Source organism: Dasypus novemcinctus, chromosome 10, assembly GCF_030445035.2.
Source record: "Dasypus novemcinctus isolate mDasNov1 chromosome 10, mDasNov1.1.hap2, whole genome shotgun sequence".
Lineage (NCBI taxonomy): Eukaryota > Metazoa > Chordata > Mammalia > Cingulata > Dasypodidae > Dasypus > Dasypus novemcinctus.
In genome coordinates, this window is record NC_080682.1 from 84,002,733 (window position 1) to 84,018,522 (window position 15,790).

General features: G+C 45.3%; 1 protein-coding gene and 1 non-coding gene across 4 annotated transcripts in view; both read right to left on the reverse strand.

Moving 5' to 3' along the window:
• AMPD3 (adenosine monophosphate deaminase 3) overlaps positions 1–15,790 on the reverse strand; it is a 176,976-nt gene that overhangs the window by 101,094 nt on the left and 60,092 nt on the right. The window contains exon 1 of one of the 3 annotated variants that reach the window (XM_058305755.2): positions 12,269–12,344. The exons of the other annotated variants lie outside the window; for them this stretch is intronic. The gene's annotated coding sequence lies outside the window, so the exon portion shown is untranslated. Of the gene's footprint in view, positions 1–12,268; positions 12,345–15,790 lie in introns of those variants that run through there. 3 annotated transcript variants of the gene reach the window in all.
• LOC101411102 (uncharacterized) lies at positions 12,279–15,723 on the reverse strand. The gene is made up of 3 exons (XR_011649802.1): positions 15,639–15,723; positions 14,860–14,926; positions 12,279–12,368 (listed from the first exon to the last, which is right to left on the reverse strand). It is a non-coding gene; the product is annotated as an uncharacterized protein (transcript).

A 15,790-nucleotide genomic window follows, 5' to 3' on the forward strand; every position in this document is an offset into this window, starting at 1 on the left:
CACAAGATCCTCTACCTCATTCCATACACAAAAATTAACTCAAATGGATCAAAGACCTAAATATAAGAACACAAACTATAAAACTGCTGAAGGAAAATGTAGGGAAACACCTTCAGGACTCTGTTATGTGGTGGTTTCTTAGAGATTACACCAAAAGCACAAGCAACAAAAGAAAAAGATAAATGGGACTTTTCATGAAAAAAAAAGTTTGTACTTTAAGAACTTTATAAGAAAGTAAAAAAGACAGTATAAAGAATGGGAGAAAATAATTGTAAACTGTATATCAGGTAAGGGTTTAACATCTATACTACATAAAGAACTTCTGTAACTCAAAAAGGGAAAGAAAATTATAGACCTGCTTAGTAGCAATGCTTCAATATTTATTCCTCAATTGTAACAAATGTATCACACAATTGTAAGATGCTATTAACTGGGGAAGATGTGGGAGCAGGAAGGCATGGGGTATATGGGAATCCCTTATAGTTTCAGAGTAACTTTTATGTAATTGAAAACCTCTTTAAAAATAAAGTTTATTCTATTTTTAAAAAATAAAAAATAAAAGACACATGATCCAATTAAAAATGGGAAAAGACTTAAAAAGACATTTCCAGGAAGCAGACTTGGCCCAGTGGTTAGGGTGTCCGTCTACCACATGGGAGGTCCGCGGTTCAAACCCCAGGCCTCCTTGACCCATGTAGAGCTGGCCCATGAGCAGTGCTGATGCGCGCAAGGAGTGCCGTGCCATGCAGGGGTGTCTCCTGCGTAGGGGAGCCCCACGCGCAAGGAGTGCGCCCTGTAAGGAGAGCCACCCAGTGCCAAAGAAAGTGCAGCCTGCCTAAGAATGGCACTGCCCACACGGAGAGCTGACACAAGATGACACAACAAAAAGAAACACAGATTCCCATGCCACTGTCAACAACAGAAGCAGACAAAAAGAAGAAGACACAGCAAATAGACACAGAGAACAGAAAACCGAGATGAAGGGGGGGGAGAGAAATAAATAAACAAACAAACAAATAAATAAAAGACATTTCCCCAAATAAGATGCAAAAATGCTAATAAACATATGAAAAAATGCTCAAAGTCACCAGCCATCAGGGAATTGCAAATCAAAATCACAATGAGATACCACTCCACACCCACTAGAATTGTTAGTATTTAATAACAAGTGTGAGAGAGGATGTAGCGTTATTGGAACACTCACATATTGTTGGTGAGAACGTTAAATGGTACAGCCACTACGAACAGCAGTTCAACAATTCTTCAGAAAGTTGAGAATAGAATTACTGTATGACCCAGCAATCCTACTTTTAGGTATATAACCAAAAGAAGTGAAAACAGGAACTCAAAAAGAACTTTGCACACTAATGTTCATAGTGGCATTATTCACCATTGTCAAAAGATGGAAGCAACCCAAGTGTCCATCAACAGATGAATGGATAAACAAAACATGGTATATACATAAAATGGAAAATTATTCCAGCCTTAAAAAGGAATGAAATTCTGATTCATGTGACAACATGGATGAACCTTGAAGACATCATGTTGAGAGAAATAATCTAGACACAAAAGGAGAAATATTGTATTTTTCACTGAGATGAAATAATTAGAATAAGCAAATTCATAAGGTCAGAAACTAGAAAGCAGGTTACCAGGGCCTGGGGTGGGAGCAAGGAGTGGGGAGTTAATACTTAATGGGTACAGAGTTTCCATTTGGGGTGATAGAAAAGTTTTGGTAATGGACAGTGGGGATGGTAGGACAACATTGTGAATGTATTTATCTCCATGGAATTATATATTTGAATGTGGTTACAGGGGAAATTTTAGGTTGTATATATGTTACTAGAAAAAAAATTTTTTAATCATAGGACTATACAATACAAACAATAAACTCTAATGTAAATATGGACCACAGTTAATATTATAATAATAATACTGTTACATCAGTTGTAACAAAGGTGTCACACTAATGCAAAGTGTTAATGATAGGGAAAACTGGGTGTGTGCGGAGGGTATATAGGATCTCTGTATTTTCTGAATATTTCTATGTAAACATACAATTTCTCTAATTAAAAAAAATTAAATGAATCCATCTGGTTCTCTACAGCTCGCCCGGAAGAGTTGGGTCGGGCAAGTTAAGTAGAAGTTCTGGGTAGATCTCAATCGGCTCTGACATCCTGCAACAGAGATAAGATTCACAATGCCTCAGGTGGCTGGAGCCTTGGAGTCAACACACTGTTTGGTCTGCTTATGCTTGTCATGTAAAAACTACCTTCTCCCCTTTCCATGCGAGCGTGATGGGGAGTGTCAATCAAGCCACGGTTTGTGGGTGAGGCAAATGAGCTAGCTTTCCTGTCTCCTGGACTGAAAGTCCAGAAGTTTCCCATCTTCTGGAGAGAAAACACCAGAGCAAGTACCTATTAGAGGCTTTTGGGGAACTGGTATATTAGTTTCCTCTTTTCTGATGTAACAAATTACCACAAATTTAGTGGTTTAAAACAACCCAAATTTATTGTCTTGGAATTCCCTAGGTCAAAAATCCAAAATGGGGCTAAAACCAAAGTTTCTGTGGGGCTGGTTCCTTCCGAGGCTCTGGAGAAGAATGTGCTTCCTTGCCTTTTCTAGCCTCTAGAGGTCGCCTGCATCCCTTGGCTGTGCTCCTCATGCATCTTCAAAGCATATCACTGCAACCTCTGCCTCCATAGTCACCTATTTTCTTCTGACTTTGATCCTCCTGCTTCCCTCTTTTTCTAAAAAAAAAAAGGTTTTTTTAAAATGTATTTCTCTCCCCTTCCCGCCAACCTCCCCTCCCTAGTTGTCTGCTCTCTGTGTCCATTAGCTGTGTGTTCTTCTGTGACCACTTCTATCCTTATCAGCGGCACTGGGAATCTGTGTTTCTTTTTGTTGCATCATCTTGTGTCAGCTTTCTGTGTGTGCGGCGCCATTCTTGGGCAGACTGCACTTTCTTTTGCACTGGGTGGCTCTCCTTACGGGGCGCACTTCTTGCTCCTGGGGCTCCCCTACACGGGGGACACCCCTGCGTGGCAGGGTACTCCTTTCACGCATCAGCATTGCGCATGGGCCAGCTCTACACGGGTCAAGGAGGCCTGGGGTTTGAACCGTGGACCTCCTATGTGGTAGGCGGAGGCCCTATCCATTGGGCCAAGTCCACTTCCCTCTTAAAAGGACTTTGTGATTACCTTGGGCCCATCTGTATATCCATGATAATCTCCACATCTCAAGATCCTTGACTTAATCACAACTGCAAAGTCCCTTTTGCCGTGACAGTGATGTATTTCCGGACTCTGGGAATTAGAATGTGAACATTTTTGGGAGGCCATTATCCTGTCTACGACACTGGAAAGTGTCTCTCTCATTCTGGGCTCACAGACTTAAGGACTCTAAAAGCCTGGAGCCTCTGGAAATCATTTTTTAACATGTGGAAGAACTGTGCTAGAAAAATTCAGCATAGAGGGAAACACACCCAAGAGATGAAAGAAAAGAGATAAACATATTCCTAACAAAATTGTTTGGACTCCTTGATCCAACTGTGCCTGAAGCTAACACCTGGACTTTTCAGTTATAAGAGCCAACGTAGTTCCTTTTTGTCTAGCCTGTTTTTAGATGGATACCTGTTACTTGCAACTGAAATAGTTTTACCTACTATATGTCTTTCTACTAAGAAATGTAAATGCTTTCAAAGTTATTTCCTTTGTCTTAATAAAAGTCTTGAGAAATGAATGGGGGCAGGAATTTTTTTTCCTGTTTTTTGGTGGAAAAACCTAATATAGAGACATCCAAATTTACATAGCAAGTTGGTGTTGTTGCCAAATATAGAACACTTGTCCTGAGCTACATTATGACTTTCATAAGCCAGATACATTTTGTTTTCATGTAGCTCTTCCTCCATAAAAAGAAATAAATAAAATTATATTTTATTAATACTTTGATATAAAGACAAATAGAACCTAGATGGATTCACTGTTATTATACTCATTTTATTTTAAAGAAATTAAACCATTGTCATGAGCCCCTAAATGTATCATGGAACTTATGGCTACTGGCTAAATCAGCCCTGAGAACTGTTTGCAAAAGAAAGTGGGAGAAGGAAGTATGGAAATGGGATGATATGTGTGAATGCACTAAAGTGCTCTATTAACCATAAGTCACTGAAAAAATCACTAAAAGTAGGTTCTCAGAAAGAATGTGTGCGGTCCATGATTTTGATCATGAAACAGTTAAATATCAAAATACCAAGTGGCTACAGATGGGGGATGCACAATGGTAGACCAGAAGGGTGGGGAGTCAGTGACTTCTCGCAGTCAGGAGCCTTTGCTGGTCAGCCTCCACCTGGTCCAACCCCCACTGTCATGGCATAGCCCAGGGCAAGGCACGGTCAGGAGAGGCTGGCCTTGGGCTCAGCTGGAAACTGGCAGAGACACACAGAAGTATCTAAGCCTGCTCTTCAAACTGGCAGGAACCACCTAGAGGCATCAAGGCCAAAGAGGAGCTTTGGGGGCAAGACTGGAAAGAGAGTTTTATCCTGGTGGTCATAAGCAGAATGGCGTCAGCAAAGTGTAAAAAAGTGTCAGGTGCAAAAGGTAAAGTGAGACCAAACATGAAAAAATGACGATCAGAAGCCAGAGGGACCCAGAGCAAACCAGAAGTCAGGCTGGGGACTGCAGCTGGGAACCAGAGGCTATTAGGGGCCCGTTTAATGCTGTGCTGGCTGTATGCTCCAAAGGAAGCCGCTGGTGTGTTGAGGAGCCCATGCAGAGCCAGCTGTATCAGATGGAGAGAAACTCCTCAAAAACAAAGCTAAAGAAGATTGTCTCCTCTACTGTGAACTTTCAGCAGCTGCTGATGGAGAGACTAAGAAGACTCCACTATTCATATTAAAACCCCATTTTACGAAAGCAGATCATTTCAGTGCAGACAATGTGGCATGCAGACTGCATCAGATACAAGAAGATTAAGAAAGAAAATGAGGCTAAGACAATAAAAAAAGAGGAGACCAACAGAATCAGGATGGGATGATCTCCTTGGCCACATCTGGCAATAGTTGTCACAGTTCCCTAGAGAAGACGGATTAGTGTCCATAACTGAGTGTCCTCTTTGGCCATTAGTTGTGTATATAGATTTGCTTAAGTCAATTTGCATTGTCCTCATGCCCTACTGTCAGCTCAGTCATTTTAGAAAACCTTTGTGCTATCATTAAAGATGCAGATTTCCAAGAGAAAGCCCCTCCCTGGATATGGTAATGAGACACTTGTTATTCTAGAAACCTAGGCCAGCTTCGAACAGACAGACAGCCATTGCTCAGATCCTGGTGCCCAGTTAAAGCAGACCAGGTACCTGCTCTACCCAGTCCCGTAGAGGCTGCTGAACAAGCCTGTATGTTAGAGAACGAGGTCTCAACAAGGCTCATTGCTATGTGGGTGTGCCACACATTACATAAGCACAATTAAGAAGCAAGACCTGGACTAAGAATTGGGTCACACACGAAGGGGCCCAAGAAACAAGTACTCAGATCCCTGAGAGCATGAGATGGGAAGCTGCCAGCCAACTGTGCTTTCAGTCAGTAAGAATGTGTTCCTCGGCAATGCCAAGTCTCTGCAAGATGACTGAGCAGTTTTCTTCCCCGAGGAGCTAAAGGAGTGGCAATCACAGCCCCTGGACTGCAGGCACGTGGGGAGGGAAGTGAGGGGCCTCTGCTGAAGCCCCCACACCCAGGGCCCCACCAGGGTGCCGCCGGCTGTGCAGTACTGTGCGGTGCTGTGCTGTGCTGTGCACGGGGCAGATGCTGCGCACTCTTTCCACCACTCTGTGGAACCTGCCCTGGGCTGTGTGCCAGGGCAGTGCCGGGGAGGCTGAGGTTTCCAAAGCTCAGCCCACCCTATCCTTCCTTCATCCTGTAAAAATTCTGTAGGCGTGCTGTGGTCCCCCCGAGAGCCTCAAGTCATTCATAAAGGAAATGCGCTCAGGCGCTCTGCTGCCCTGCTTGCTCTTTTCAAAAGGCTAAAGTTTTCTCTCGCCCCCCTTTGTTGGAAGCATGTTTGTTGCTATTTTTGTTTTTGTTTTTTCCCCAAACCCAAAAGCTTGAATAACCACAGAGAAGGACAAAGGAAAGGAAACTGTGGTAAATAATCATTTCCCAGACTCCAGCCCAAACTCCTGGGGAGAATGTGCGTCTTAACATCTGCTCTGAACTCCAGACCACAGATTTTTTTTTTAACTTTAACTTGGAGGCAAAATGGACTTCTTTCAACCTTTCTCTTTAAAGAGAGCCTGAAAGAAACATCCTGTGTGTCATTCCTATGGACCCTCTACACGAAGGGGAGCTGGGAGTCAGCACCACATGCTCTCCCTCGGACAGGCTCAGTGCCCTCCCAGCCATTCAGAATCCCACCTTCACTGGCACACCTGCAAGGGCTGAAAATCAGCAAAGCTGTGAAGGAAAGGTGCCTGGAAAGTTACAGAATGTCACAGAAGAAAGACTGTGGTACTTGGGGCAGAGGAACTGAGAAGAACCTTTGCACTTTGACTGAGCTGTGCCACGCTCTCCCCACCTCCTGGCCCCTCTCCTCACCCTTACCCTTTAGTTCTGCTCACTGACTGGCCCTTTAAAAATTTGCCAGACTTCATGTAATACTCTGGCCCAGAGTATGGAAAAGGAAGCAAAAGTTCAGGAGACACGCATGGAGGTGCCTGTTCTGCCCACATCCTCTTCTCTAGGTAGCACATGCCTCTGCTCTCCTTTTAGCTTAACTGGTCACTCAACCATGCATTTCACAGATATTTACTGAGCATCTGCTATATTCCAAGCACTATGGCAAATGGATATACAGAAGTGAATAAGATAGATAAGGTTCCATCTTCACAGAGTTCATTTTTTAAGGGGAGGACTTAGATGATATGAGAGTAAACAAGATAATTTTGCATAATGATATCTGCTATGGATTTTTAAAAACACAAAGCAAAGTGATGTTTTAGAGAATAATTCGGGAGAAGGGGTGCCTAATCTCCATATAATAGATTAGGAAGCTCTCTGTGAAGTAAATACGAGTTTACATATGCGTGATGAGGAGCTGTTGCTGCAAAGAACAATCTGGGCAGAAGGAACAGCACGGGTAAAGGTCCTGGGGTAGGACAGAGGGCAACAGAAAGGCCAGTGTGCCTGAAGCCTACAAATGAAGGGAAGGGTGGTACAAGATGTGTTTGCACAATCCAGTGTCCACATAGAAGAGGTGGCATTGGATTGGGAAAAGTGGACATAATGGACAAAGGGTATGGGGAAAGGCAGGAAGAGATGAGAGGTGGAGGCATCTTCGGGACATGGAGCTGCCCTGGATGGTGCTTCAGAGGTAATCACCGGACATTGTAAATCCTCACAGGGCCTACATGATGGAATAGAGGAGAGTATGGGACATGATGTGAACCAATGTATATGAGGTGCAGAGGTGCCCAAAGATGTACTTACCAAATCCAATGGATGTGTCATGATGATGGGAACGAGTGTTGTTGGGGGGGGGGGAGAGGGGGGGTGGGGGGGTGGGGTTGAATGGGACCTCACATATATATTTTTAATGTAATATTATTACAAAGTCAATAAAAAATAAAAAAATTTAAAAAAAAAAAAAAAAAAAAAAAAAAGATGTGTTTGCAGAGGAGCAGAGGACTCGGTACGGCTTTGGGGGGTTATTTTAAGAACCGAAAATCCCAGAGAAATTTAAGCAACAGAGTGGCACAACCTCATAGACATTTTTAATGGAATCATTTCAGCTACTGTGCAGAAGGTAGATCAAGGGTGTGTGGGGAGTGGTGGGAGCAGAGAAACCAATCGGAGGTAATTGCAGTGGCCCAGGCAAGACTCAATGGTGGCCTTGACAGGGAGGGTCAGCAGTGGAAATGAAGAGAAGCAGACACGTTAAGGACATCACCGAGGCGCTGCAGACAGGACTGGCCGATGTAGTAAATGGAGGGGCGAACGAAAGGGAGGCATCCAGCATGCTCTTGGGTTTTGGCCTTGAATGACTGGGTCTATGCATGTGTCATTTACTTACATGGAGAGCCCTGAGGAGGAACAGGTTCAGGAGGAAGAACCAAGGGTTCCAGTTTACTCAAGTTAAGTTAAAGATGCCCGTTAGGCTTCCTACTGGGGGATGATCAGTAAGCAGCTGAAATTTAGGGGAGATACCAGGGCTGGAGAAAAATACTTGGGAGTCATTGGCATAAAGATGGTATTTAAAGCCCCAGGAGTAGATGAGATTAACCAAGGGAAGAGGGCCAGAGAAAGAACCACAGGCATTCTAGAAGAGGAGGCATTAGCAAAAGAGTGAGGCCGACAAATCAGAAGAATGTGTTATCGTGCAGCTCAAATGAAGCACATTTTTCAAGAAGGGAGTGACCAAGTATGTGGAATGCTGCGGAAGACCGGGTAGTACGAGGACAGTGGAGTGACCATTAGATCTGGCAACATGGAAATAATGTGTGACCTTGACGAGAACAAAAGCCAGGATAGAATGTTTTGACCTGCAACTGAGACTTCCAGTTAAACATGCTTGTTTAAACATATGAAGCAAGAGTAACAAAATTTTTTTAAAAAAATAAAAAGGAATGAGCCCTAAAGAACAAAAAGACTGGCACAAAAGCACGAGAGGACAAGAAAAATCGATAAATTGTTGGGCCATCACAGTGGCCACACACGCACACACACTGATATGCCCCACATTCCCCCAATTTACATGACTGATTTGAAACATAATGTTCTGCCCAAAGACAACTTTGTCAGGTGGGATTTGATTGTTTCCATGGCACTCCTGAAGCCAAAATACTAAAACATGTCACTTTAGATTCACAGCTCAACATGCCGGAATGCAGTCAGGTGGTGTGTGTCCAAATCCAACCCCACGCCTTATTCTTTGGCAAGTCACTGACCCCCTGTCTAGACCTCGGGGCAAATCCCCAGGGCTTGGGAGTACAGCCTGAAATAAGCCTATGAAACTCAAGATTTCTGTCAGGCCTCCCTATTTACTTAAACTTTTATGTAATACAAATTTCAAATTCCATTCCCACATGTATATTGGTTTTAATGTAAACATAGCAAGAAGAGATATTCCCAACCAATACTCATGTCAAATTGATGCTCCAGGAAGACGGCCCGTGTTTATCCTAACTTTGATTATCCTCAGCATAGCAGTGCATGTCCCAATTTGAAGAGTCCAGGACAAGAACTCTAGGAAAACTTTCAGCTCTTAACATTCTTTCAGACGTGTCAGAATTCTACAAGCCCAAGTCTCCCTTCAACCAAACCAACCATTCATTATTGGAATGGAAGTCAAATCTTGATGCCATTAAGCTCCTCCAAAACCTGTACTGGAAAAAGAATATTCAGAGGACGTTCTGCTGTGTTAGAAACTGTGAGGCCAGATCGGACAGGGACTTTAAGGAGGAACCAGCCTGCACGTTCCTTCGGGCTGGTCTGCACCCACTGGAAGTCCACGCTCTAACCCTGATGGAGGCCATCACCACCACTTCCACAGCCAGGTGCCTGGTTTTGAGCCTCTCCCCAGTATTCCAGGGCTTTCTCTGGAGGCTGTAGTTGAGTATGAGGGAGGTAGAGGAAGGGGAATGGAACTGCAAGGGTTCCTGTTAGGCTGGAAGAGAAGAATCCAGGTTAAGGGCATGACAGCCTGTGGTCTCCTCTTCTGGCAGCTTTAGTGGAAGCTGATAGCATTTAACCCTTTCCGACTCCCCAATTCTGTCCTTACCACACATGGTAGGCCCCTGGGGAGTTCTTTTTTTTTTTTAAGTATGGCAGATTGTACCCGGGACCTCCTATGTGGGAAGCCAGTGCTCAACCGCTGGGTCATATCAGTTCCCCTGAGTTGATTTTTTCATTTGTTTTGCTTGTTGTTGTTTTTGCTTTTTTTAGGAGGTGCTGGGAACCGAACCTGGGACCTCCCATGTGGGAAGCAGGCGCTCAATTGCTTCTGCCACATCCACTTTCCTTGGGGAGTTCTTAAATACAAGTGTGTGTGTGTGTGTGTGTGTGTGGCAAGGGGGTTCATCTTGGGTTGTCCTCCCAAGCATCGGTATCTCTCTCATCTCCATGCCTTTGAAAATTGTTCCCTCTGCTTGGAATTACCATCCTCCTGCCCCCTTCCCCCATTTGCTAACGCATCATTTGCTCTTGTCCTTGAAAGCCCCACCCCCAGGCAGAGGAGGCTAATCCCTCCTCTGAGCTACGTCCCCCCATCATTTTGTACATTCTCTATTAAAGCACCGTTCACCTGACAAGTCTGCTTTCTTGCCCATCCCACACACACACACACTCTAAGCTTTCAGTTTCCTGTTAGTTCTGGACACAGAGCCTGGTACTAGAAAGTCCCTGTAAATTCTCGTTGTGAAGGAAGGAAGAAATATGTTAAAGATCAAGACAAGAGCGACAGAAGGCCAAGCTGTTGGGATCAATCCAGCCCATCAATTTTCCAAGGCCTCGCAGGTGCGTCGCTCAATCCACAAAACCCTGGGCCTCAGAGAGATCAACAGCCTGCCACCCAAAATTGCCCTTTTCCACAATATTTATTTTTTGGAGGCTGCGGTAGAGGAGGCCTGAGTGTTAAGAGCCTCTCTGTAAGAACCCAGCGCATGTGAGAGCTTGGTCTCCACGGCTCCTTACTTAGCCCCCAGGGAGGCTGAAGGAGCTCTCCCGGCCCACGGGAGAGGGCAGCTGGTTCTCTCCAGCCTCCCACGAAAGCGGGGAGGCCCACGCAGAGCCAAGCTGTGAAGGCACCAGCAGAAACCTGGGGCCAGCGCTGGGTCATCTCTCTCTCCTCCCCTGCTCTGTTTCCTACCCATGCCCTCCAAAGCCCCTTTCTGTAACACTGACTTTGTCCCTGTCCTCGTCTCCATCTCTCCCTGCCCTGTGTATCACAAGACGCCCTCCTTGTCCCCAGCCCTCCCTTTAGGGCTCCGTTGGTAAACGTGACAGAGTGTTCTGGGGTGCAGCATCCCGAGCAGCCTACGGCCCTTGAGGACATGGCAACAGGGGCTGGCTGCAGCTCCCAGTTTCCAGCCAAGCCTGGGGCAGATCCCACTGGTGAACAAGCATTGTCCAGGCCCCCCCTGAGCCTGGCCCTGTCCTGGGCCCTGGGAGGGCAGCCGTGAAGCATATAGAGCACGGTCCAGCACCTGATGGAAGGCAGGCCTGAGAGCCCAGAATTACAATCTGTTTCCTACACAGACAAGACGCCTGGGGCCTGGAGCACGGCAGGGGTAGTGGGGGAAGGGAGCAGAGGAGAAATCAGGGTGGTCAGCCCTCCTCTGGCCACACCATCCGGCAGCAGGTATCTGAAGGCTGGCTCCCAGCAGGACATTTTAAGATAGCAGGGCCGCCTGGCCGGGGTAGAGGAGCAAGCAAAAGGAACCAGGGCTGTTATCCAGCTCGGCCCTTCCCGAGCCAGACTGCCACTTGCCCTTGCTGTTCTCAACACGGGGCTCACAGACTCCTCCAAGTGTCCAAGGTTGGAAGGTCAGCAGCTGTCAGCAGCACCACACTGAGATACTAATTCCCGATTTTAGCAGAAACCGCAAGAGCAAGACCAAAAAATTCTGTGTGCTTGTGACAGGAGGGGGGTAAGGGTTGGGGGTGGGAGTAGACAGCAGTGCGGAATGACAGCTTAAAGCAGAGTCCAGGAGGGAGAAGACAGAAGCTCAGAGCAGAGCTGGCTGTGGGTATCTGTGAAATGCAGGTGTGAGCATCCTACATGCACAGCTCAGGCTGCTCACCTGGCCTGCCTGTCTGAGGACCAAGGGAACGGGGAGGTGACTGCAACGGACCCTCAGTCCACTGCCGTATTAGCACCTAGAATGATATACCGGGGGGGGGGGGGGCCCTAATTCCAGGCTTAATTCAGGTAGTCACCCCACACATAGTTTTGTTTAGACCTCAAATATGAAGAATTTGATTACCCATAATCCTTGCTCCATCTATGGCCTCCTTTTAATATTGTATTTATGCCATGCCTAATGATTAATGAAAAAATATTTGGAAATCAAATTCAAGTAACAAAAAGTAAAACATATATTTGTCTATCATGGATGGGGAGTTGTCACCAGAAAGGTGAGAGAAATTCTGGCTTCCATCCAAAACATACAGGAACCAAGAACAGCCCAGAAAAGCTAAAGGTCACGGCTTGCTTAGCTGTGCTGCAAGCCAGAAATGCAAGGGCCATCCCTTTCCAGCCCTCCACCGCCAGGAACTCACCTCTCTAGCTCGCCTCTCTAGAACAGGGCTCCACAGATGTCCAGCCTACCATATTTTCTTAAGCCTCTGGGCTAAGAAGAGTTTTCACATTTTTAAATGGCTGAAAAAATTCAAAAGGAGAATGATATTTTGTAACATGTAAAAATTACATGAATTCAAATTTCAGTGTCCATAAATCAAGTTTTATTGGAAGCAAGCCACATTCGTTCATTTATGTATTATCTGTGACTGCTTTTGTGCTACAACAGCAGTTAAGCGGTTACACAGCAATGCTCTGACCCACAAGCCTAAAGTATTTTCTATCTAGCCCTTTATAGAAAGGAAGTTTGCTGACCCCTGCTCTGTGTGACTGCCCTACTTCCCCCTCTCCTCCTTCTCAACCTCCTTCATCCTCCCACAATCCCCCGGGACCCAGACATGAACCTTTCCTTATTTCCAAAAAGAGCCTCCCCCTTTCTGACTCCAGCCTCATGGATAAGCCTTAGGGACAGGCAGGGGTGCCGGCCCTGGGCCAGAGCTGCCCAGTGGGAGTGCCCCCAATGGGACACAACATTCCTTCGCGGGAGGGGTCAGCTAGGATGCTTGGGCAGGTCACATCCGTGGAGAGCATCCTACAGCCCCTTGTAGGGTGGCCAAGAGCAGGCTCCCTCAGCAGCAAGGACTGGTGACCACCAAGAAGCAGCGCTCCTCCCCCAAGCCACCGCCTGGGAAACAAATGCTGCTCCCCATTGTGACCAGACAAGGAGCCGAGGAGCTACCAGGGGAGTGTTCCTGGAGCGCAAGGGAGCCCAGGGCGCACAGAACACAGGCCAAGGAGGGTGAGGGGCTTGAGCCAGCCCAGGAGGGAGCTCCTGGAGGACGCGTCCTCAGACGGCAGCACTGAGCTCCAGCTTCACACTCAGGGTGGAGAGTGACCATATTATCTACTGTGGAAACTGGCACGCTTTCTTTTCATCTTCTTAACTCAACGTTGTTGAGGAATAATTTACACACAATAAAATCCACCCATTTTAAATATAGAGTATTAAGAGTGTTGACAAATGTATACACAGGTGATCCACCGGTATAACCACTACCACAATCCAGATTTTAAAAACCTTGCCATTACCCCCCAAAGTTTCTATGTACCCTTTGCAGCCATCCTATCCCCCCATCCCCACCAAGCCACTACTCATCTGCTTTCCATCACTACAAATAAGTTTTGCCTGTTCTAGAATTTTAAATAAATAGAATCATACAGCATGTACTTTGTGTGTCTGGCTTCTTTCACACAGAAAAATGTTTTTGAGGTTCATCTTTGTGGTATGTAGTGTGTATCAAAACCAAACTGGTACACTCTTTTTTTTTTTTTTTTAGTGAAAGGAGATGCTATAAATAATCATGTCAGGTCAAAAGGCACAAATCAGAAACTTTTGGAATAAACCAGGACAAAGAAAATTATATGTATGGATAGACTGTTTCTATTTTTTGCAGCAGCTGAGCTTTTTTCGTCACATCCAAGCTGGCTGCAGAGTGACGGCTCTAAAAATTCTTGTGCATTCTGCAAATTAGAGCTTCATCATTATTTTGAAACACTTGAATCAAAAAAGCTTGATTGCTAAACCCAATGTCTTATTGCAAGGAATTTCAACATCGCATCTATAATAAAAGGAAAGAAAAGACTGTAATATATTTTAAATATACTTTCTACTGTCATGAATTTGTGAATGGTTATAAAGACATTATAAAAATTTCTGTCACCGATTTGTGTAGACAAAATTTCTTGCCAATGATAATTATCAAGAATATGAAGAAATCTTTAAAAATCTTGATCAGAAATTTCGTGTTGCCATTTCAAGCAAAAATTAGATATAAAAAGATATGTTCAAAAATTAATAAAAAAAAAAATAAAAAAAAAATAAAAAAAAAATAAAAAAAAAAAATAAAAAAAAAAAAAGATATGTTCACAGAAGGAAGCTCTCTTTACCAGTAAAATGTTTGAAAATATTTTTAGAATTTTATACCAGTTCAAAACTTCATTTTTTCCTTTACTTTGTATTTTGTTATAATTTTATAACAAAGTGTGACATTTTTTTACTAAGCCACATATAGATGTCCCCAACTCCCCCTTCAATTTTGTGTGCCATATGCATTTTCTAAGCATGCTGTGACTTGGGAAAGATTGAGAAGCGGTGCCCCAGAATGTGGGAGAAGCAGTGCCCTGGGCTAGAAAACCTGTTGTCTTGCTAAAGAAGTCTCTCCTGCCCTCTAGTGATATTCTTTGTAGCTGAGTCTCAAAGGGACTGAGGGGAAAATTAAATATATCAGTTTTATATTTGCAAAAATATCATCCCTGTTCCTCAGAGCAGGAGAAAGCTTTCACAGGTGTACTTCTGTGGGCCCATGGAGGCTCGGGGGGTGAAGCCTGTGGCTCCTCTTCCATGAGCCCACCCCCATCCCCCACCCTCACCTTCACTACGCTCGCGTGGGCAAGGTCTCCACCAGTGAGACCACGTGGCCCCGCTGCCAGCCACTGAACCTCCTCGCCCACCCCCTCAGATGCAAGGAGCAGAGGAGAGAGGGGAATCTGGGCCTGAGAGGCAAACACCCACCCTGTTCAGCAACTCTTCATCGACAAGCGAGCTCCAGGACCCGGCCATTTGAGGATTTCGGGGATCCCTAGGCACACAGAAGGAAAACAGGCCATAATCCCACTTCCTGCACCCCCACAACAGGCTAGGTAGAGGCCAGCCTCATGTCCCTTAGTAGCAGCAGGCAGCAAGTAGCCACCAAGAGAGAATGGAAAATTGTCATCCATCAGCTGACAGAGGAAGCACCAGTTTTGAGGTATCAGTGTATTGTTACTGAAGTGAACGTTGTATGAAAAGTGGGAACATAAAAAACATGAGGATCACTTGTGCAGGCAGCAAAAAATTAACTGAAGACAACTGAGTTCTCATTTTAGATGAGAATACACCATTTAGCATGGAGGTAATTTAAGTTCTGCTCTGAGTACAAACCCAGCAAACTAAAAGTTCTATATGGGATGCTCTGGTAGAGTAGTTCTATCCCATCTGTGGCCTGCTCTGCCACCTTTGGGGACCTTGGTAGGTCAGAGGCCCTGAGGTCTCTGTCTAATCCTCACTTTTCCAGGAAGAAACCTAGAAGCCCATTTGGGGAAGGGCAATCAGAAAGTTAAGTCATATCCACGGAGTGGCTTCTTAGACTGCTATGATGAAAGACTGATGGAGCACAGGGATTCTAAGCAGGAACCTTTATTTCTATGTAGGGGAGTTAAAAAGCACCCCTCTCCAAGTGTGCATGCTGAGATTAAGCCCCAGGCTTGGCGTCTAACTAATCCCTTTTCCCTGGCCGATGTGAGTGGACTTACCTTGGGCTGCAAAGTAATCGGCCCAGTAGTCAGCCAGCCTCTCACAGCTACACGTGACACAGCAAGGCAGGCACGTCGGTGTCCAGGTGGACAGGCTCAGTACATGCTTCACCTGGAGCCACAGAGCAGCACCCCCAAGCTGTCAATCTCTA